A 25,144-nucleotide genomic window follows, 5' to 3' on the forward strand; every position below is an offset into this window, starting at 1 on the left:
GTGCTCAGTGAAAGGCACTTCTTACATGGCAGTGGCAAGAGAAAATAAGGAAGATGTAAAAGCAGAAATCCCTGATAAAACCGTCCGATCTCATGAGACTTACTCACTACCACAAGAACAGTGAAACCGCCTCCATTATTCAAATTATCTCTCACTGGGTCCCTCCCACAACATGTGGGAATTATGGGAGTACAAGTCAAGAGGAGATTTGTGTGGGGACACAGCCAAATCATATCAGCAGATAAGACAGGGGAAGGAAAAGCACTGTATAGGAAAGAACGGGAGAAATAAAGGCTGAGTCCTCGGGAGACTGCTCATAGAGGAAAGAAAAGCTGACTATCAGTCTTGAGCTGAGAAAAATACCTGGCACTGAGCAGTAGAAACTCCCATATGCTGATCAGTAACTCCCAAATTGCTATCTCTAACCTTGTCTGCCTCCCCCTTCTTTCCACCTCACTCCTAGGTTTGTGTCTCACGTGTCTTCTAGACTTGTTCCCGTTTACGACTCGCTGGGATCTCCAATCCAGCCCGTCTCCTGATTTGTGTAGTCCTGAAAGTGGCAACAGCATTTGCCTTTCTCTTCCTGTGTTTCCTAATCTCACTGGTGTCTCTTCATTTCTTTCTGCTTGGATTATTGAACTAGCCTGGACTAGGATGTTTTCACTGCACTCTTCTGTACGATTTCCCTACTCATGAAGTTTTGAATGACTCTGTCAACCTGACAATTTGTGCATGCTTGGATGGTAACCCCCAATCCTCACCAGTTGGGCCTTTTCCTTCACATAGGACCCCAGTTAAGCTCTATCAGACTCCTTGCTTAAAGAACAGCCTTGTTTCAAATTGCTCATCTTGGCTGGGTGCGGTGGCTCACTCCTGTAATCCCAGCACTTTGGGAGGCCAAGGTGGGTGGATCATCTGAGGTCAGGATTTTGAGACCAGTCTGGCCAAGAAACCCCTATCTCTGCTAAAAATACAAAAATTAGCCAGGCGTGGTGGCAGACACCTGTCATCCCAGCTACTTGGGAGGCTGAGGCATGAGAATCACTTGAACCCAGGAGGCAGAGGTCGCAGTGAGCCAAGATGGCGCCACTGCACTCCAGCCTGGGTGACAGAGCAAGACTCCACCTCAAAAAAAAAAAAAAAAAAAAAAGCCTATCTTGCCCAGCACCTTTTCTTGTATGGTATCCTCTTTTCTGGAGAGCCATTCCATCTCTGCCTGTCCACATCTCCAATGCATCTTCAATATTTTATGCCATAGGGTACCTCTTTTGAAGCCTCCCCTTTTTTTTAACCCCATGGAACTTAAAAACATCAAACTGATAGTTTATTTATAGTCAAAAGACAACATCTCTTTACAGTTACAGAAATGTGTGGATCCATGGTTGAAGGCAATTGCTTTTCCAAGACCATGATACTGAGGAAGCTGAATTGGAAATCATGTCATTGGTGCAGGCAGGTGTAAGGCACCGATGACTATTTCTCCTGGGCTAGAGTGAGGCCTAATTAAATACTGCGCCTCACAACAAAGAAGTTCCCTTAGGATGAGGTGCCCTTTTTCTCCCTCTCAGGGTCTCTCTACTCTAGACAGACGCACAGTCTAGTATCTTGATACTGGAAGAAGCAAAAAACACACCACAGCAGTTCTTCCATCTTTCTCCACTCATACAAACTTCTTTCTCCTCCAGTTTCTAAACAAAAACACCTAAGCATACAGAGAGGTGGAAGCAGATAAAAGGTCCTAGTGTGGGGAGGTAGGAAGGTGGGGTAATGAGTGTGCAATAAAAATGTGTGGGCCCCAGCTCAGCTATTCCAAACAATCAGATAAGACCGTTAAAATCCATTCTCTTTTTTTATTTTTTGCTTTGTGTTTTGTTTGTCTTTTGAGGCAAAATCTTGCTCTGTTGCCCAGGCTGGAGTGCAATGGTGTCATCTTGGCTCATTGCAACCTCCACCTCCCAGGTTCAAGCAATTCTCATGCCTCAGCCTCCTAAGTAGCTAAGATTACAAACACATGGCTTATTTTGTTTTATTTTATTTTATTTATTTTATTTTATTTCATTTTATTTTTAATAGATACAGGTTTTCATCATGTTGGCCACACTGGTCTCGAGCTCCTGGCCTCAAATGATCCACCCACCTCGGCCTCCCAAAGTATTGGGATTACAAGCGTGAGCCACTGCACCCAGCCTGACACTGTTAAAATCTTACTGGAGTCAGTTACTTCCTTCTTTGTCCTTAAAAGTGGTTACACGTATTACTTTAGTACAAAGCATATAAAAATCTTAACAAAGGACTGGGCACAGTGGCTCATGGCTGTAATCCCAGCACTTTGGGAGGCTGAGAGGGGAGGATCACTTGAGGCCAGAAGTTTGAGACCAGCCTGGCAACACAGTGAGACCCAAACTTTACAAAAAGTAAAATGCGTTAGCCAGGCTTGGTGGTGCACACCTATGGTTCCAGCTACTCGGGAAGCTGAGGTGGGAGGATGGCTTGAGCCCAGGAGATAGAGGCTGCAGTGAGCTATGACCACACCACTGGACTATATAACCTGGGTGACAGAGCAACCCTGTCTGTAAGAATAAAAAAAAAATCTTAACGAAGAGTTCCCAAACCTACCCTTCACCTGTGGGAAGTGAAGCCCAGCAGTGTTCAGTGAGTATGGATTCTGCTTGTTGGAATAAACCTTTCTGAATCAACCTTTCTGAAGGTATTTCCCTTCAGTGTTGTGACATGTGACCTGGCCTCTTGATGAGATAACTGGCTAGGCCTGCTCTGAAAATGGAAACCACCCCTACGAGGTGTAATCAACCTTGAATCTGCACAAAGAAACATGCTGAATGCAAGACTTTCTAAGCGCAAGCTTTATTCTGGTATGTGGAACGTTTAGGCATTTCTTCGTAATTTATTAAGTTTTCATGCGGCTGAGTGTTCTCCTATGCCAGGCACATTTTTTTTTTTTCCCCAGAGAATACCTGGCAGTATTTTATAAAAGACTTACCACAGGGACCTTTAATCTTTAATGTCTGCAATAGAATAGTAGTAATATTCCCAGTGCAGCACAGGGAGACATCTGTAGTAACCCTGTTGTTGTTGACCATATTCACCTAAACATTGAAAGAGCATTTTTTTCAAATGCCACTGCATGCCAGAAAAAAAAACAACAACAGGCAATTGTTTTAAAATATATGCCCCTAGCCCACATTCCCAGAGAGCTCAATGTTGTTGATCTATGGTGAGCCATTAATTAGCATTTTTAATAACCATCGCAGCTTATTCTGATGACGGTGCTATTCTATACTCCTCTCAGAGCAAATACATTTAAAGAGCTATGTGAAGCACTGGTATCAACTGTAAGTTTTTTAACTTTTATTTTAAGTTTAGGGGTACAAGTGCAGGTTTGTTACACAGGTAAACTTATGTCATTGGGGTTTGTTATACAGATTATTTTATCACCCAGGTATTAAGCCTAGTAGCAATTAGTTACTTTTCCTGATCCTCTCCCTCCTCCTACCCTCTACCCTCCAGTAGGCCCCAGTGTGTGTTGTTCCCCTCTATGTGTCCATGTGTTCCCTTCATTTAGCTCCCACTTATAAGTAAGAAGATGTGGTATTTGGTTTTTTGTTCCTGTGTTAGTTTGCTCAGGATAATAGCCTCTGGCTCCATCTATGTCCCTGAAAAGAACATATTCTCATTCTTTTTTTATGGCTGCATAATATTCCATGGTGTATATGTGCCACTTTTCTTTATTTCCTTTATTCAGTCTATCATTGCAATTTTTTAAAGAAAACTAATGAGTTGCTCCATAAAGCAATGGCATATACCATAGTAGCATAACTACTACAGCTTTTGCAGATGATAATTTTATGTCTTTTTGTTTTCCAAGAGAAAGGGGAAAAAGACAAACGCCTTTTGACAGCCTTTTGTAGGCTAGACAGCTTTCACACAGCTTGCTAAATCCGTAGAGAAACAGTGACATGATTGTTAATTAATACTTAATTTTTTATACCACACTTTATTTCAAATAATACTTAAAGCAAGATAAAAGTAGTCATCTTCTAACTTTAGAGATGGGAGAAAGTGAAATTCAGAAATATTTAGGTTTTTTTTTGAGTTTATAGAACATAAAATGGCAAAAATGGAACTCAAACTAAAGTCTGACTCTGCAATCCGTTCTCCTTCCCAGATTTTTGCAGAATTCAAACTAATTTTGTAGAGGGAAAATATTTAGTGTCTGTGTGTGTCTCTGAGAGTAAAGGCAGATAATAAGACTAGGAAATAAATAGAAGAGTTCATGGATAATTGTTAGCCCTCACCATATTTCCCTGCATTTTACTTTCACAAGTATTGATCTTTAGATTTGAGGTTGAAATTTTTCATGCTTTTTCTCAGCCTGAAGGTTATTTCTTTCTGGAACATATAATTGAGAGCAATGCATGAATGGAAAATATTTTTTTCCCCCATTTTAACTGCATTCTTTGGCTATTTTTATATTTGAAGAACTTGAAAGGCCAAACTTTAGAGTTGAAAGGTTCCATATGCCCAGTTTTACTTAGGAAGAGACTGTTGGCATATGTACAATGGAAAAGCTGAGTACATGGTTGATAAACAATTGAAAACATAGCCTTTGAATATGAACAACATGAAATCTTGTGTTGTGATTCAGTGACTTGCATGTAGCTGTGGTTTGTCTCTAATATTTCTTTGTAAAATTTTATGCTTCCTTGTAGGATAATTAAATGTTCCTTATTTACCTTTTCTTTGGATATGTCTACAAATTATTTCCAATAGTTGATTTGTGATTTTAAACTTTCAACTAAAAAGAAAATTTTTTCTCTTGTCTTTTCTTCTCAATTGCCATGTTCATCTCTTTTCAAGTGCTCCATTTCATACTCAGTTTTAAAAAAACTGTAAAATGCCCTTTTTGAAAAGATTTGATTGAAGTGTTATATTGAAAAATGGAAACCAATTGGAAAGTTGAAAGTTGTCCAACTAAAGGAGAAAGGTTTAGTATTCAGCCAGTGAAACACCAGGGAAAATTTAAGAGTTGTATTAAGATTACTCTGTTATACAAAAAAATTACAACGTATGATTAAGTGGAAAAGCAGGAAACAAAATTATTTCAATTTTTATTGTGAAGTATATCAAACATTCAGAAAACAACCTATAAAATATATTGAAAAATTCTATCAAATCTACACTCAATGCTGCATTGAGTGTAAGACATTTTAAACACAGAAACAAGATTTCAAATATGGTTGAGGCCCTCATCACTGTTCTGTTTTATTTTTTGTTTATTTTTTTTGAGACGGAGTTTTACTCTTGTTTCCCAGTCTGGGGCGCAATGATGCAATTTTGGCTCACTGCAACCTCTGCCTCCCAGGATCAAGCAATTTTCCTGCCTCAGTCTCCCAAGTAGTTGGGATTACAGGCATGCACACCATGCCTGGCTAATTTTTTGTATTTAGTAGAGATGGGGTTTCACCATGTTGGTCAGGCTGGCCTTGAACTCCTGACCTCAGGTGATCTACCTGCCTCAGCCTCCCAAAGTGCTGGGATTACAGACTTGAGCCACCACACCCGGGCACATCATCCTTTTTGAATCCATGTTATTCACTCATTCCTCAGTTAACTGGTAAGAGGACCTCATGTTTACCATTCTTATCCATGGTTTTGCATTGATAAACATATTTTTATGTGTGTCAACAGTGCATAGAAATTAGGTGCAACATTTTAAATTTTATGCAAATTTGATAAATTTATATACTCTGAAATTTGCTTTTTAATCCTCTTCCCAACATTATACTTTTTAGATTTACTCATGCCATCCTTACAGATTCAATTTATTCATTTTTTCTGTTATGTAATACTGCATTAGATAACTATACCACAATTTATTTATCTGTTCTCCTGTAGATGGACATTTAGGTTGTTTCTATTTATTCACTAATATACACAATGAGGACGAATCTCATTGAATGCCAGTTTCTTCGGGATTTGCACCTGTAAGTGGGATTCCTGGATCATTGAGCAAGAGCATTTGCAACAATTAGATTGTTCAAGATGATTTCTGATACGATTTGTCTGTGCCCTTACCCAAATCTCATCTTGAATTGTGGCTCCCATAATTCCCATGTGTCATGGGAGGGACCTGGTGGGAGATAATGGAATCATGGGGTGGTTTCCCCATACTGTTTTCATGGTAGTGAATAAATCTCACAAGATCTGATGGTTTTATAAGAGGAAACCCCTTTTGCTTGGTTCTCATTCCCTCTTTGCCTGCCACCATGTAAAACATGCCTTTCACCTTCTACCATAATTGTGAGGCCTCCCCAGCCACAGGGAACTGTGAGCCTATTAAACCTCTTTTTCTTTATTAATTACCCAATCTTGGGTATGTCTTTATTAGCAACATGAAAATGGACTAATACAGTTTCCAAAGCATTTGTATACATTTATACATCCACCACCAGGAATTGGTGCTCCTGTTTTTCCAAATTCTCACTAACATAGTTTTGTCAGACATTTAAATTTTTCCTGAAAGATGTATAGGACATAATAGTCTGTTGTTTTAACTGGAGTTTTCCTGATGCAATCTTTCATAAGTGCTTTGGCTATGCTAGTTTCCTTTGCATCAATTGCTTATTTTTTTTTTTTTCTATTGAGGTGTTTTATTCTGATTGGGTCATACAAATTCTTCAGATATTCAGAAAACTAGTTCTTTGTTGGCTAAAATTCCCCAATTTTGTTTGTTCTTCAAAATTGTGGTAACTATTCTTGGTAAGTAAGTTTTCTGTATAAATTTTAGAAACACATTTGAAGTTTGACAGAAACCTTGTTTAGATCTTGATTGGGACTGCATGAAACTTACAGTGTAATTTGGGGAAAATGAACACTTTTCTCATATTTCCTCCAAACCACGAGCATGTTATCTTTTCACTTATTTGGATTCTTTATGTCCTTCACAAATATTTTATACATTCCTCAACAGAGATCTTGCATATTTCTTGTTAAGTCTATTTCTAGGTACCTTATTTTTTTTATCGTGAATGTGATCTTTTTGTTAGTGCAATTTCTTTTTTTTTTTTTTTTTTTTTTTTTTTGGTGCATTGCTTTATTTGGTGGGCTTGGGGAATACATCATGGTGAGAGAATAAATCAATTAAAGTACTACAGATGCAGGGACCAATAACATTAAAAGAGGCATACACAAAATGAGTAGCTGAAATCATTTTCATAAGAGGGCTTGACTCATGGAAGAAAAATTTTAATTACAGTGGCAAAAAATTCTGTATAAAGTAGAAATTGGCTTCAGTAACAGTAAAGAATGTGTGTTAGAACGTAGAGGCAACTGGATGTAAAATTCTGGCAGCAATTTAACAGAACAGTCTCAGATGGTTAGGCTGAGACCAACACCTAATTGGGACAAAAGCCTTGTGTGCAGGAAATTTTGGATGATACTTGGAGAAATATTATATGCACATAAACTAAATTGAATTGTTTTCACAAGTGTTGCAAAGTTTTATATCATAAAAGGTGTTTTTTACTACACGTACTTCAATTTCACAGCAAGAGCGATGGAGAACATCTAAACAGAAGAGAGCATTCATGCAAGATATCTAACTCCTTCATATAATAATGCAAACAGTTCAAAATGATTGCACTATGGTTATATCTAAGGCTTTCTGCAACAACAAGGTGATGGTTATAGAAGCATGATCCCTGGTATGAACATCTAGAAAGCAGCCACTCCCTTCTACCTGTGTTCGCTTTTTGCATTTCTTTCTTCATTTTTCTTAATCAAGTCTCTGTTGTCATTGCTGCTTTGCTAAACTGGTAAAAACAAAATTGTAATCATTGAACATAGCACTCTGGCAATCAAGACATTTAAAGCCTTCAATATTCTGGGGTGAACAAAACATGGTGTGACATTTAGAGCTCTGATTAGCTAACAAGGTTGTCACAAATTTTCCTGGTTGAAGACTTTCACAACTGTCCTCATCAAGTCATCATAGGAGGTATGACATACGTTTCTTTTAAAACTAACGTAAGAAAATTCTGGTTCTGGAGTGATGTGAATAGTCCAATAAGTTCTATCTTATTTCATTCCATTCCTCGGCTCCCCCAAGAGTTGAACAGTGTGGCATCAATGACAGGATCCGGTATCAAGTCATGAATTTCATTCTAGAGAGTGACGTCATCTACAGTGACACCATCTTTCTTGCAGAACTGGTCCATAACTGCTGCGTCAAGCACTCTCATCAGAATTTCCAGGGTTTAATCTGTCTGACTAATTACCCCACTCACTGGGAAACTCAGTACATATAAGTACCAACATCACAATTCATACAGCTCATACAACATGCTGCTCCATTTGGGAAAATTGCCTTAAGAATCTCTGTTCCTTCCTGGAAATTCTGGCATCCTTGGTTAAGAAGCTTCATGAAATTCTTATGCGAATAAAATAAGTTTTGAATTGAGTCAAACCCATTGTCATGTCTAGCAAGCTTCAACATGGGAACCAGTGCTTGCGAAAAGAGGGTAGTTCCACATGTCTGCAAATTGAGACGTCTCTTGGAGACAAACAGGCTACTCTCACTGAGTACATAAGCTTCCTATTTCTCAGTTTTTGTCAGGCTTAGGATTGAACATTGCACATTTATCAAATGTATTCAGTTGATGCAAAAGTAATTACAGTTCCTGCCATTACTTTTCATACTTTTAATATGACTTACATTATTTTTAATATGACTCACTCAGATCTTGGGGTAGTACAAAGATCCCCAGATCCCTGGGAGCAGCAAACTTCCAGCAGCTTCTTGTCCCTTTGGAAAAAATGTCTACTTTCATCACCATGAGGAAAGTGAACAACCAACAACTCAGAAAATTGTTTAAATTAGACCTTTTCTCTCACCACTGCCACCACTACTGCAGACTGTTCCAACTGTGTTACTAAATTCAGGTTGCTTTTATTTTCATGCTATAATTTTATATTAACTGCTTAAAAAAAAAAAAAACTAGCAAGTTATAGTGACTCATGCCTGTAATCCAAACACTTTGGGAGGCCAAGTAGGGAGGATCACTTGAGGCCAGGAGTTTAAGACCAGCTTGGGCAACATATCAAGACCCTGTCTCTATAAAACATTTTTTTAAATAAAAATTAGACATGGTGGCACATGCCTGTAGTCCTAGCCTCTCAGGAGGCTGAGACAGGACGATCGCTTGAGCTCAATAGTTGGAGGCTGCAGTGAGTTCTGATCATGCTACTGTACCTCCAGCCTGGGCAACTGAGCAAGACCCCATCTCTAAAAACATATATATATATATATACACACACACAAATAAAATAGATAAAGACTAACAAAATTTTCCCAGCTGTGTGTGTGTGTGTGTGTGTGAGCGAAAGTTGAATGTAAGTGTGTTGGAAATAGAAGCAGATACAGTTCAGTCTCTTGTAGTCCATTGTATCCTCATTAGAGAGAGAAGACTGAGTGCTAGCTAATGTCACCAGCCATGCTGTGTAAGCCTGCAGTTTCTAATTGTACATTACTGTCAGATAGTGTGTGATGTACTTTCTATGAAGGTTTTGTATTCAGCAACCTTGCTAAACATTCTTATTTCTAGTGGCTCATAGATTCTCTTGGATGTCTCCATAAGTGTTCCCCAAAATGTGGTCTCTTGATGAGTGGCATCAGGATCATCTGAGAAACTGTTCAAAATGCAAATTACAGGCTCAACCTGGCCCACTGAAACAGAAACTATAGATGTGATTACATTAAGAAACATGAGATGGGCAGATTATCCTGGCTTTTCTCTTTTTTTTTTTTTTTCCTTTTTTTTGAGATGGAGTCTCACTCTGTCACCCAGGCTGGAGTGCAGTGGAGCAATCTCAGCTCACTGCAACCTCCACCTCCCGGGTTCAAGAGATTCTCCTGCCTCAGCCTCCAGAGTAGCTGGGATTACAGGCACCTGCCACCATGCCCGGTTAATTTTTGCATTTTTAGTAGAGACGGGGTTTCACCATATTGGCCAGGCTAGTCTCAAACTCCTGACCTTTAGATCCACCCACCTCGGCCTCCCAAAGTGCTGGGATTACAGTCATGAGCCACCGCGCCCGGCTCTGGCTTATCTTTTTAGGCTCAAATAATCACAGAAGTTTTTTAAATCAGAGAAGCTTTCCAGGCTGTGATTAAAGGATATGAATATAGAGAAACATAAGGAAAGATACAGGTGGTCATGCTTAGACTAGGAAGCAGATTCTCCTGTAAAGTCTCTAGAAAGAGACGAAATGCTCCCAATACTCAGATTTTAGTCCAGGGACATGGATGTCAGGCTTCTATAAAACCGTAAGATAATAAATTTGTGTTGTTTTAAGTCACTTAGTTGGTATTAATTTGTCACAGCAGAAATAGAAAACCATTACAATTTATATTTAGTAAAATTCACCCTTTTTGCCTGTTTTTACAGAGTTTGACAAATGCATGCAGCTACATAATCACTACTACACTCAAGATATAGAAGATTTCCATCACTCTAAACTATCCCTTTATGGCACTTTGCAGTTAAACTTGTCCCCACTAACTCCTGGCAATCCTTGACTTACTTTCTGTTACTAGTTTTGCATTTTCCAGAATATCATATAAATGAAATCAAAGAGCATGTAGCCCCTTGTGAATGGCTTTTTAAAAAAAATTAGATAGAGTCTCGCTCTAATGCCCAGGTGATTGTAGCTCACTGCAGCCATGTACTCCTGGGCTCAAGCAGTCCTCCTGCCTCGGCCTTTGAAGTAACTGGAACTACAGGTGTTATCCACCGTGCCTGGCTAATGTATGTGTGTGTATGTATGTGTGTGTGTGTGGGGGTGGGGGGGGAGGCGGGGGAACAGGGTCTTACTGTGTTGCCCAGCCGGGTCTTGAACTGGACTTAAGCAATCCCCTTAGCTCAGTCTCCCAGCGTGCTGGGATTATACATGTGAGCCACCATGCCCAACCTTCAATGGCTCTTTTTACACCTAGTATCATCGTTTTGTTGCATGTTGTCAGTAGCTTGTGCCTTTTCAGGCTGGGTAGGATTCCATTGTGGTAATGCACCACAGTATCTTATCTATTCAACGATTGACAGACATTTGAGTGTTTCCAGTATTGAATACTGCCTTAAAAGGTACCAATGATACTGTTTTTTTCAGGTGTGGTGAAGCCAACAGATCAGGAGACAACTGCCATCGGGAAGGTACTTTGTTATTCACAGTTTCCAAGAGAAGGGGTCATGCCATGGTAGGCAGGACCACCCAGGAAAGCACCTGGGTCAGTCAGGAGGGAGAAGCAGAGAGGAGAGGGCAGAGGCACAGTCTTGATTGTAGTTTCCACAGAAAGGAATGAGAAAGACAGGCCAAGCAGCTGAGCAGGTTTAGGATTGGAGTGAAGAATTTCAGCAGGCTCTAGGCCGCAGGGGTGGTCTCTCCTTGCCTTGGTATCTGGCTTTGGGTTGATTTAGGGCAGTGGAGTAGTATCCCAGGATGAATTGTTTGCCGTCTCTAGGGATTAGCTATCCCAGGAAGGGAAGGTCTCTCCCTGAATCCATAAATTCCCAAGATAGCGAAGCATCATAGAATATAGACAATTTTAAAAACATGATTACTGTAAGTATTATTAATAAAGTTGCTATAAACATTGCATATAGCTTTTTTGTGGGTACATGCTTTTATTTCTCTTGGATAAATATCATGCAACCAATGAGTCGTATGGTAAGTGTGTGTTTAACTTATAAGGAGCTGCCAAACTCTTTTTCAAAGTGGCTGTACCATACACGTGGACATAGAGAGTGGAAAAGTAGACGCTGGAGACTCCAAAAGGTGGGAAGAGGGGGAAGGCTGAAAAATTACCTGTTGTGTACAATGTTCATTATTTGGGTGATGTTTACACTGAAAACCTAGATTTCACCACTATGCAATATGTCCATGTCATAAAAACGTACTTGTATTCCCTAAATCTATAAAAGTAAAAAGTTTTAAGAAAGGCTGGGCACGGTGGCTCACGCCTGCAATCCCAGCACTTTGGGAGGCCAAGGCGAGTAAATCACGAAGTCAGGAGATCAAGACCATCCTGGTCAACATGGTGAAATCTCGTCTCTACTAAAAATACAAAAAAATTAGCTGGGTGTGGTAGCGCACGCCTGTAGTCCCAGCTACTTGGGAGGCTGAGGCGGGAGAAGCGCTTGAACCCAGGAGGTGGAGGTTGCAGTAAGCTGAGATTGCGTCACTGCACTCCAGTCTGGCAACAGAAAGAGATTCTGTCTCAAAATTAAATTAAATTAAATTAAAATTAAAAATAAGACAAGGTAGCTATACCATTTTGTGTTACCACCAGCCATGACAGTTTTTCCTCATCCATGCTAACATTTGGTATTGCCTTTTTTTTTCTTTTAGTTCTAGTCATTCAAGAACTGTATTGACTGTAGTCCCAGCTGCTCAGGAGGTTGAGGTGGGAGGATCTCTTGAGCCTCAGAGGTGGAAGTTGATGAGCCAAGATCATGCCATTGCACTCCAATCTAGGCAACAGAGTGAGACCCTGTCTCAAAAAAAAAAAATTTGATATATCATAGTGGTTTTAATTTGCAAGCATCTTTTCATGAGCGTATTTTCCATTTACATATTTTTTCACTGAAATATCAGTTCAAACATTTTATGTATTTTTTAATTAGCTTGTTATTATTAAATTATATTCCTTGATATAGTCTAGATACAATATCTTTATGAGATATACATTGCAAATATTTTTGTTTTTTACAATTATTAATGAATGCCAAATTTTATTAAGTGCCTTTTTAATCCTTTTTAAATTATGTGTTTTTTCTTTAATCTGTTATTGTGGCTGATCATATACAAATTTTCTAAATTTTGAACTACCTTAAATTCCTGGAATAAATGTGCTAGTTTAATACTTTGTCGCATTTATTCATTAATATGTTCTTTCAAATTTTATAATACTCATAGATAATCTACAGTTATCTTTTTTTCTGCCAGTCTTTATGCATTCTTGATATCAGTGTCATTCTAGTCAGATTATGCAAACTGGTTAATTTCTCCTTATCTTAATTTTCTGAAATAGATTGTATAAGAGTAGCTGCCTCTCACATAATCAAACACGTCAGGTCACAAGTCAGCTCCCTGTATTATTATTATTACTTTTTCAGTCCTGCAGACTGATCTCTGGGAATGTTCATTATTTTTCTCCAGTCTGGATTGGGATTGGGTGCACCCTTGGCCTTCTGCACAGCTTTTAGTTCAACAGCATCCTGGGAATTCTTTTCACTTTTTTCTGCGTTGTGTACTCTGTTCGTAAGATCTACTCTCTCTCTCTCTCCCATTCTCTCTCTCTTTCTTTTTACTGTCATTTTGGTGGAACATATCTTCCCAAAACCTGAAAAATGGCCCATTGGGAATACACTGCTCCTGAGAACTTGCATGTCTGAAAATGTCTAGCCTATACTTACACTTTTAATTATTTGACTGGAAATAGAATTCTAAGTGATAAACCATTTTCCTATACATTTTGTAGGTAATTTTCTATTCTGTCTTTTAGGGTAGTTATGGAGTAAGTTGATGCCATTCTGATCCCTTTGGTATGTGGCTTAAACCTGTCCCTCTACCTCTCTTCTTATCCCTACAAACTCCTGAAATGTCCGAATGATAATTTTAATATCTGTCAGTTTGTTAGGCAGTGTGTGATATCTCATCACTTAATGAGACCTTAAGAATATTTGAACTGAAAAGCTAGGAGTCACCTTGTGGATTCCTTTCTACATAGTGAGGCAAGAAAATCCACAGACACTAATGTGTTCACCAAGTGGAGAAATCCACCAGACATAGGACATGAGTTAAATTAGGCCCATTTGTCAAATAGATGGAATTCTATTCACATTTACTCCATTTATCAAATGAGACAGCTCTTCCTTCTGTGTGATTTTCCTTCCCACTTTCATTTACTTCATGCTGAAGAGAAAAGTCGATGGTTTGGGATGAATGCCGGGAAAAGAGAGTGCTCACCGCAGATTTCTGTCGTAATATACCTACATATAACATTTCTTTAAGCCAAGTGATTAAATGAAAGGTTAGAACCTCTTGCTGACATACTGATATGACCTAAAAGACACATATACTAGTTTTAAGTTACTTCATAAATTAGAACAGGTTCTGAAATCTTAACATTATGTTAAAGTGAAACTCATGGTAGCATCCATGATTTGTTTTACCAATTAATCTTAAATAGGATAAGGTTGGCAAGACATGAAAAAAATGATCCAACAAAAGAAATATCTTAATATGCAGAGATAATTATAAAGCATAATGCCAAACAAGCTAGAAATACAAATTCTAGAATTACCTACCCAGAAATACCTATGCTTGTTCCCTCACCCACAAGTCATATCCACGCTCTCCTCTTCTCATCCTGCACTCCGTGTTCAGGGGTGCTGACCTAGTTGAACTTCAGGCTTCCTTTTTTTTTTTTTTTTTTTTTGAGATGAAGTTTCACTCTTGTTGCACAGGCTGGAATGCAGTGGCACAATCTCGGCTCACTGCAACCTCCGCCTCCAGGGTTCAAGCGATTCTCCTGCTTCAGCCTCCCAAGTAGCTGGGATTACAGGCATCCACCATGACGCCCGGCTAATTTTTTGTATTTTTAGTAGCAACGGAGTTTCTCCATGTCGATCAGGCTGGTCTCGAACTCCTGAGCTCAGGTGATCCGCCCACCTTGGCCTCCAAAGTGCTGGGATTATAGGCCTGAGCCACAGTCTTCCTTCTTCTCCAGGTTCTGACTGGTAATGACGCGGTGTCATTTGTCTGGGCTAAATACCTGAGGTTCGTCATCTCACACCAAGGAAACTGAGGATGTGGACACACAAGACGAGAGTTTAAGAGTGGAGGTTTAATAGGTGAGAAAAAAGAGAAAAGCTCTCTCTCTTGCAGAGAGAGGGAGTCCTGATGGGTCGTCTAGTTCCATGGTGAAATCCGTGGGGTTTTATAGACAAACTTGAGGAGGCAATGTCTGATTTACATATGGCACGTGAGATTGGTAGGACCAGGTGTGCCATTTGCATAGCATGCGAAGAAGCTGGACATTGTACCCTAATCTTTTATTATGCAAATGGTGTCTCTACCTGGCCTGCACCATGTTGCCTGCTTTTTTACTGCACATGTGGCGACAAAGGAAAGGGAAGAGGGAACCTCCATGTTGAATATACCTGGCTTGAATAGAGAGAGACTGTAAGCGTTGAAGAGAACCGGGAGATTACTAGAGTTGTTGAACACAGAAAATAAAATCTTGGTGACTACAAGTCAAAAGGGAGAAGAAAAAGACTATAAAAGGTTAATATGAATAACTTTGTAGTTTTGGGTGCCAGTGCCGGAAGTCAGAATGTGCAGAGAGGTAAATGGCTTAGGAGGAAAAAGAAGTTAAAGGTATCTTCTGGAATGCAGGTGGAGGGGTGAACAGCAGCTTTGGGGAAACCAGTGAGCTTGGATACAAATATGGGCACGCTTTTACTTTGCGGGATTGAGGCCAACAGACTGAGATTTCAGAGAGAAATAGTCTAGTGTGTGCTGCGTGAGAGCAAGGGATCTGGGCATGGAGCCCATGAAGCAGAAGCAGTGAAGAAAAGAGAGACGAGAGGAGAGAGCGCCCCGTCTTTTGGTGCCACTGAGATTTGGATGAAGGGGTTTCCAGGAAGACAGAGTTAGGGACAAAAGTATCAGGTAAGGGGAAAGAAAAGGTCAGAACGATTAAGAATGATGAACCCATTAGGTATTTTGGAGGCAGAAGTCAGACTGAGGGTGAGGAAAGAATAGGGAAAGAAATGGCAGAGAAAGGACATGTAATTTTTAGACATTTTGAGGGGATGATGATGTGAGGAGAAAGCAGCCTTTCGAAATGGGTAGGAAACTCTACCTAAGATTTCTTTGAATTTTTTTCCCAAAGCATACAGGGAGTGACATTTTCATTTCTTTTCTTTTTCTTTTTCTTTTTTTTTTGAGGCAGGGTCTTGCTCTGTCTTCCAGGCTAGAGTGCAGTACAACCACAGCTCACTGCAGCCTCAACCTCCTGGGATCAATTGATCCTCCCACCTCAGCCTCCCAAGTAGCTGGGACCTCAGACATGTGCCACCACACCAAGCTGATTTTTAAATTTTTTGTAGAGACAAGGTCTCACTACGTTGGCCAGGCTGGTCTTAAACTCCTGAGCTCAAGCAATTCTCCCACCTTGGTTTTCCCTAAGTGCTAGAATTATAGGCATGAGCCACTGCACCTGGCTGGGAATGCCATTTTCAATCTCATTTATGCTTTGGTATTTGCAATTTACCTCTCCTGTCCTTTGGTTGAGAGGTGGTCTTTGGTAGCATTATGGATTCCCGCATTCCAGGACACAGATTTGTGTGTATCTTTTTATTTTCATAACCACGTACAGCACATTTAAACTTTGCTTTATAGCATTACCTCAGCCATTCTGCAGATGATGCTCCCAAGACTTCAGTGAGTTCTCTTTTGATCTCTTTAACGGAGTGAACTGTTTATTCAGACATTCTTATGTCCCTTTCTTATGCCCCTTATGCCCCATTTCCAGTCTCTACTTCCTTTGTGTGTGTGTGTGTGTGTGTGTGTGTGTGTGTGTGTGTGTGTGTGTGAAACTCCTAAAGCAAGTCTTGGCATTTAATAGTCCATTCAAATTTAAGGTTTTGAAATTTGGTTTTTCATATTAGAAAATAGAAAACATCCACGGAAAACTCATGATTAAAGGGAAAAGAAACAGTCCTACTTCCCTGATTCAAAAAAGAGAAAGGAAAATTCTTATTTCTTCCTAAGAAAGCTTTCGATCAAATTAACAACACTAGATTTTTTATTACACAGAAGCTCCCAAGATGACTTTATAGGACTGGATAATCATCTCTTAATTCCTTGCAGGAAAACCTTGAAAAGGTGAATGCAGATCCCACTGTGGTGCTTCATCAGAAAACAGAAAGTGAAGAGCAAGTTGATGAGATACAGATAAAATAAACCCTGTGAGTAGACACATGTGACAGACCCAGCTGCAAAGTGGAAAGTGTGAAGTGTGTTATTTCAGTTAGTGTAAGGAAATAAAATGTGATTCTAAAGTGGAAAAAAAAAAAGAGGAAGCTTGGAGATAATAGCAGCTGCTGAAATTGAAGAGTTGGCACCTTGCTTGCAGAAGGTATATAGGAAGAATAGACCCAGAGGGAAAATGTAAGAAAAGATCTAGAGGTGTGTGGAATTTTCATTTTTTTTCCCGTCATTGCATTTGAAGACCAATTCTTCCTTGGAGGGCTTAGAATTCTTTGTATTCTGGCTGTGGTATAACAATCTATATTGCACCCCAGCTTGTGCACGCCAAAGGACACAAGCACGGGAATTCTATCACAACAGTGCCTGATTTGGTGATAGAGACAAAATGAAGAGGACAACTTGTCCTGTTAATAGAATAAGTAGATTCCTAAATGTTAGTAGACATCCGATTATATTTTTGAGCACAGAGATGCAAGTTTTAAAGTTCAGTATTTTGATATTTGGATGTAGGTAAATAAATGATGGTCACTGCTTTCTATCCTGCAAAAACATAGAAATGGTGGAAAAGCTCGAAGTGATGGCTTCTCTAAAATTTGAAAAACAGAAGCTGGATCCTTGCTCCCAAGCAATGTTGGAATTAATGGAGAATAAGAGAGTACATTGGTGTACTGTGAAAGAGTATTTTCTAACATGCCTTTATTTAATTTCTTCTTTACTTCTTAAAAAGTGTTTTCACCTGGCATTCTGTACTCTAATTTTCTGACTCTGAATATTTCAATTTTCCATGCATTCTCTCCTAAACAGTAACAGGAAATATTTTCCAGGGGATCTTATATTGTAGTTCTGTGTATTTTATTTATGTATTTATTTACTTTTTTTTTTTTTTTTTTGAGACAAGGTCTCACTCTGTCACTCAAACTGAAGTGCAGTGGTGTGATCTTAGCTCACTGCAGCCCTGGTTTCCCAAGATCAAGTGATCCTCCTAGTTCTCAGCCTCCTGAGTAGCTGGGACTACAGGTATACGCCACCATGCCTGTATTTTTTTTTTGTTTATTTGCTTGTTTGTTTTGTAGAAATGGGGTTTCACCATGTTGCACAGGTTGGCCTTGAATTCCTGAACTCAAGCGATCCACCATTCGGGGCCTCCCAAAGTGCTGGGATTGCAGGCATGAGACACCACCCCTGACCTTTATGTTATATTTCTTCTCAGAGCCTGAAACACTCAGATGTCTTCTCCCTTTGACAGTAAAAGTCATGCTCATTGCAGCTAGGAATTTTATAACATAACTATTTAACTTTAAGAAAGGTTCATTGAAATGATGATATAAGCGCTCTGATTAAATATATTCACAAGAACTCTTCATTTGATGGAAATCAATATTGTTCCAGATCTATCCTTCATAAAATTCAGGTGTAACGTCACTTTCTTTGTAACACTTTACCCAAAGCACTTTGGCAGACACTTCTAAAGCAAACCCTTACAACTAGGCAGCGTTGAAGATAAAGAGTAGATTTCCTGGTGGTGGTGGCAGGAATGTGTAGAGGTGATCTGCAGAGTCAACGTGTTCATCTTCCAATGTGAATTACACATGTCTGAGAGGTTATAAAGAGGGAACCCGGTTTTGCCATGTACCTGTTAACATGACACGTTATATCCCCTCTGTTTATATCAAGAAAAGCAAATTTACCCAGGTATTCCTGGTACCATCCATGGTAGAGATTATTGTTTTGTTGCTAGTGTCCACTGCTATCCTGACTTTTTCTTTGGAGAACCATCCTGTCACCAATCTCAGCTAATTCAATTTGAGAATTATTGATATTAGCCTTGGCTGCAGGGGCAGTACATGACTCCAAGTCTGGCTTATTGTTCTCCTAGTCACAGTGATTGGCTGAGGGACGGGCAAGAGTCCCAATCAAAACCAATGAGATGATATCTCTTGACACTTGCAGAACCTGTTGAAAGAAAGATGTGTTATCTTTCTCTATTGGACTTAACGTTGTGGAGATGCAAGCCTAGAGCTGTTGGCAGCTACTCTGTCATTTCCATATGATGAAGCCATGCTGTCAGTCATGAGGGTGACTGATGGAGCATGCCCTTAACATATGAAAATCTAGTAGCATCATAACTTCCCATGAAGGAAGGAAACACTTTACAGAATAAAGTCATCATGTTAATATGCTAACACAGGGCTGCCAGTCTGGTTCTCAGCTTCTCATGGTCTCTGACCCTGCTGACATTTTTGTGAGCTTACTCTCCTTTTCTATGCCTTCTGCTTACTCATGGCTTTTAATTACTGCTTTTTCTCTATTTGTGTCTTAGCTTCTGTGCTCCTCTGCTTTCTGGGTCCTGTTATATATTTTTCATATTTAATATGATCAACTAAACAGGTCTGAGTGGGTTATTTAATATGACCAAGTAAGCAGGCTTAGTACACAGTGCTCCAGTTAAGAACATATATACTTTTAATATGATATGATATGATATGATATAATATAAAAATAATATTTTATGTTATATATAGCACACATGCTTTTAAAATTGTTTACTGTGCATCTACTATGTGCTGGGTGCATTGTTTTGTACACATTAATTCATATTAACACATCTATTTCTCACCAAAATGGTTACCACCAGTTAAGAACTATTATAGTCTTCATTTTATAGGTAAGCCAATTATAAAATTTAAATAATTTACCTGAGGTCACACAACTAAAAGCAAAAGAGTAGTATTCAAATCTGGATCTAAAGTCTACATTATGAATTCATTAATATATTAATTATTTATGAATAATTATTAATGCATGAACTTCCTCTCTAACTGCCTGGATAACTTGGCCATGTCCTGTCATAGCCCATTGGCTCCATTTATGCTTCACCCATATGCAAGGCTCCCTTTGTGTCAGGGGCCGACCCCCAGCAGATCACTACTGCACAGTGTGGCATGGTGACTAATATAAGAAAGACGTTCTGTCCTCTTCATTCAAAGGGACCTGTGGGTTAGGGCTCTTCCCTAGCATTTGTTAGAAAACTGTGCAACTTCCTGTCATTGTTTCTTCTTTCAACAGAAATACATGGTTAAACAACTTGTATCTCATGCTAGATTAGGAGACTGTTGCACACTGATCTTATAATCATTTCCCTGATCCCCTGCAGCCAACCCAGTCATATCCCTATTTTCACCTTGACCACATGCATTTTCTGCATAGCACTTATCACAATGCTTACTTCTAAATATTTACCTATGTGTTTATTTTTCCAATGTTTATCTCCTCTATTTCTGCAAGGGCAGGAAATATAACCTGTTTGCCAGTGCTAGAACATCAGCAGGTTCTGGCTATGGTGGGTGATCCATAAACATTTGTCACATAAATAAATGAGCAAAGAAATAAATGATGAATGTCTTATCTGGATTCCTCTTGTTAGGGAAAAGAAAGTCTAAAACAGAGGTGAGAGTGGCAAATGCCCCAAAACTAAAGTAAATGTGTTACTCAGGATTCTGCAGAGAAATAAAGCCAACAGGATATATATAGATTGAAAGAGAATTATTATGTAGGGTTGACTCACATGATTATAGAGGCTGAGAACTCCCATCATCTGCTGTCTGCAAACTATAGGCTCAGAAAAAATAGTGGTGTCATTCCAGTCTTAGCCTGAACACCTGAGAACAAGGGGAGCCAATGGTAAAAACAGCAATCCAAGTGCAAAAGCCTATGAACCAGGAGTGCCAGCGTTTGAAGGCAGGAGAAGATGAATGTCCCAGCTAATGCCACGAACACCTTCTCACTTCCTCCACCTTTTTGTTCTATTCAGGCCTTCAGTGGATTGGATGATGCTCACCCTCTTTGGTGAGGGCAATTTTCCTTACTCAGTCTCCTGATTCTAATGGTCAACTCTTCTGAAAATACTCTCCCATACACACCCAAAAATAATGTTTTACCAGCTATCTGGGTACCCTTTAGCACAGTCAAGTTGACATGTAAAATGAACCATCACAAGTCATTTGGGAAGACAAATAGGATACTGATATTATGCAACTAATGTGTAGCATATGTGTTAATTTATTTATTACCAGGTGTTTCTAACTGTCAGCTGTATGTCCAATAGGAGGCACATTCAGTGACATTTCTTACTGAAGTTCAAGTCAAGATGATTTGAGGTCCTGATATCTTGTCTGTTACTACCCATACTCGTGACCATTGGTAGACAATGGTGCTTTTCCCAGGCTGGTGTTGATCTTGCTAAATTTAACAGTAGAAATATGTTGCATATGTATAACTTTTGTGTGTGATATCTACATGCAGGCACATGTATAATGGTGGTTGAAGGGAATGCTATTTTTCAAAAATAGGAATAATACTGATACTTACATCAAGGTAATATGGACAATAGGGGTCTGTTTCATATCAATAGATGAGAAATTAAAAAACTTGATTGTGTACTTAGATATGTACACATTATAGATTATCTTTTAAAAAGTACATTTTTCTCTGTGCTTCTGAGAACACCCTGGGTTTTTGTTGTTGTTTGTTTTGTTTTTGACCCATCTGCTGTATTTGCCACATAGAAGAAAAAAAGTTCTTGATTGGGTTGAATTTTACTAGTTAAAATCATTGTACTGAGTGGTTTTGAACAATAACAGATTTAAAAACGGCTACTTTGTTTCTTACAAAAAGGCCCATTTGGACTGATTCTTGAATGTGGTGGTGCCTGGATGGTGCAAAAGTGAGGCAAGATGCATATCGAAGGGCTGAATCTTATTCTGTCTCTCCACATGCTGGTACATGTGCTCTCAGCATGGCCGGCCAAATAGAAACAAAGCAGGCACACACCACCAGTGTTTGAGAACTCTACAACATATTTCAGCATTAGGAGACAAGCAGAGCAAACCCACCAGTGGTATTTGTTAAATGTCAGTAATAAGAAAGAACAACAAAGACAGATTTCAGTGGGATTGGCAAAGTTCTGGATATAACAGTAAGATGCAGTAGAAAGAGTTCTTTACTAGCAGGGAGAACATTTAGGTTTGGGTCCTATCGCCTCTATTTATTACTTGTGTAAAAATGTGAAATCTTAGAGGGGAAAAGATGGTGAGCAGGATTATATATTCATGTTAATTACCTAATGTTTCAGAATGTTGTCTATTACTGGGGATGACAATAGCTACTGTATATAGTTATCCATATGATGCAAGGGTCAACTGAAGAATGATGAGGTTCATAAGTTTGAAAAGGAGACCTTTAGTTCTCATAGAGGATTGCAGCCTGTAGGCTAGCCATCCTGAAGACTGAGAAGCGTGACCTCCAGCAAAAGTTGAGAGCAAGCACTTCGAGGGAGGAAAGAATAAGACAGGAATTTATGGAGAATTTGTTAGCTAGCTATATACGTATTCAATATGCTGTAGGAGGAGTCATAAATATTTATGAAAGGAGAAACATGTACATGTGCAATTGAGTTTCATGCCTCTTTGTGGGTCTCATGTATGAAAAACAAAATGGCAGCGTTGGCATAATCCAAAGGAGGAGTTTTCAGCCCTCAGACCTCAAAAGGTAAAGCAGAGGATACAAAAACTCTTGCTGTGCATCCTCTATAGACTGGACAGAACTGCTTTGTGGTGGGTGGTCTCTTATGAGGAAGGGATGCATTGTGAAACTGGCAAGCTGTCATGTCAAAACTGTGAAGAGGGTGGGGGTGTCTGGTGACGACATCAGTTGATTGGCTAAAGACAATATAAGAATAAGTAATCTGTTTCTTGTTTTACAGAGCTGGTTTCTGCTTCCTCCTTAGGAAAGAATTCTGGTTAAAGGTTAATAAAAAATGGGCATTTTAAGATGTGTCTGACCTCCCATCACATCATGGCCAAGAACTCCATTTTTAAGGTTTCTTTGGGGTCCCCTTGACCAAGACGGAGTCCATTCAATCAGTTTAGTGACTTAAGGTTTTATTTTTATTTCTCACAAGTTAAAACTCATGACAAACCATTTACAAAAGCAATTGATCCTAGGACAAAACTTTGGGCTTGGGATCTATGAGTGCCCCAGGTGGAAGAGGGTAGGGGTGGGAGAAGTAATTTGCATGTTGAAGATGACAGTCTTCTTGGTATGGGACTTGGAGTCTGCAAACCTGTGTTTGTATTTCTGGTTCCACCAGCGTCTTAGTTCATTTTGGGCTGCTATAACAAAAAACACTCATAATTTATTATAAATTATGAGTAATTTATAATAAACAGAAACGTGTTGGCTCACAGTTCTGGAGGATGAAAAGTTCAGGAATGGGGGACCAGCATCTGGTGAGGGATTTTTTGCTGAGTCATCCCATAGCAGAAAGAAGGGCCTAACTCGTCTTCCCAGCAGTCACCTTTTAAAGTCCCACCTCTCAATGCTGTTGCAATGGCAACTAAATTTAAACATAAATTTTGAAGGAGATAAAAATATTCAAATCATGGCATTCCAAAGGGCCTCTAGCTCTCTAAAACTCATGTCCTTCTCACCTACAAAATAGATGAATTTCATCCCAATGGCCCCCAAAGCCTTAACTAGTTCCAGCATCAATTGAAAAGTCAAAAGTCTCACCTACACATCATGGCACAATTCATTCTGAGGCAAAGTGCTCTCCAGTCACAAGCCTGTGAAAGCAAACAAGCAATGTACTTCCAAAATACAGCTGTGGGACAGGCATAGGACAGACGTTCTCATTTCCAAAAAAGAAGTAAAGAAAATTTTAAAAATGAGGTAACTTTTTATAAGTGCAAAACCTGACAGGGCGAACAACATTAAATCTTAAGGCTCCAGAAAAATCTTCCTGGACTCGATGTCTCACCTTTGGGCATACTGGAGCAGAGCTGGGACTCCTGAGGCCTCAGGTAGCCCCACCCCTATGGCTTTGTTGGGCTCAGCCCACACATCTAATTGCACAGATGAGAGTCACATGCCTGAAGCTTTCCCAGGCTGGCATTGCACACAGGCAATGTTACAGTTCTGAGATCTTGGGGGTGGCTCCACTCCCATGGCTCTACCAGGCACAGCCATAGTGGGGACTCTCTGTGGCAGCTCTGACCCTGTGGCAGATTTCTGCCTGGGCCCCCAGGCAGATACATCCTTTGAAATCTAGCTGAAGACCATCATGGCCCCACAGCTTGTGCACTCTGTACCTCTGCAGAGTTAGCACCACATGGATGCCACCAAGATTCACGACTTGTGCCTTCTGAAGTGGTGACCGGAGCAGCACCTGGGCCCACTTGAGCGATGACCGGTGCAGCCAAGGAGCACTGCACCAGAATGCAAGAAACAGGCCCTCGAGGTGGTTTGAGGCTCCTCTCTGGAAACCTTGGCCTCAAGGCTATTCTCTGGGTCTGTAATGAGAGAGGCAGCCTCAAAGATCTCGGAAATGCTGTTGGGGACATTCTTTCATTGTCTTAATGCATAGCAGCTGGCTTCCTTCTATCCATACTGATCTTATCAAAGGTCCACTTGGTTGTACCCTGGATATTCTCTCCTAAACAGACTTGTTAATTCTTTACATAGCCAGGCTGAGAATTTTTAAAAAGACTTTTTTATTCCTCACGTGGCCAAATCTTTATGTGATGAGTCCCTTTTAATTATAAATTTCATCTTTAAATTATTTCTCTCGCTCACATTTTATGATGTATGGTTAAAAGAAGCCATACAGCATCCTGGATGCTTTGCTGCTTTGATATTTCTTCCACTTGATATCTTAGCTCATTGTTCTTAAATTCTGTCTTATATAAAGTCCTAGGACACAACTCAGCCAATTTCTTTGTCACTTTATAACAAGGTTGACCTTTATTACAGTTCCCAATACCTGTCTCTTCTTTCTAGCTGAGACCTCATTAGAATTGCCTTTTCTATCCCTATTTCCACCAAAATTTTAATCATGACCACTTAAGTAATCTCTAGGAAGTTTCAGACTTTCCCCACAGATACTGTCTTCTGAGCCTGCACCAGAATCATCTTAACATTCCATTCATAGCAACTGATGCTTTCTCCAGCCTTCAGTTCAAAACTGTTTCAACCTCCACCTATTACCCAGTTCCAAAGCTGCCTCCACAGTTTTATG

At 39.6% G+C, this 25,144-nt stretch overlaps 1 pseudogene; it reads right to left on the bottom strand.

The window, feature by feature from the left end:
- Nucleotides 1-7,792: 7,792 nt before the first annotated feature.
- LOC105552144 overlaps nt 7,793-25,144 on the bottom strand; it is a 49,088-nt pseudogene continuing 31,736 nt past the window's right edge.

Source organism: Mandrillus leucophaeus, unplaced genomic scaffold, assembly GCF_000951045.1.
Source record: "Mandrillus leucophaeus isolate KB7577 unplaced genomic scaffold, Mleu.le_1.0 Scaffold545, whole genome shotgun sequence".
NCBI lineage: Eukaryota > Metazoa > Chordata > Mammalia > Primates > Cercopithecidae > Mandrillus > Mandrillus leucophaeus.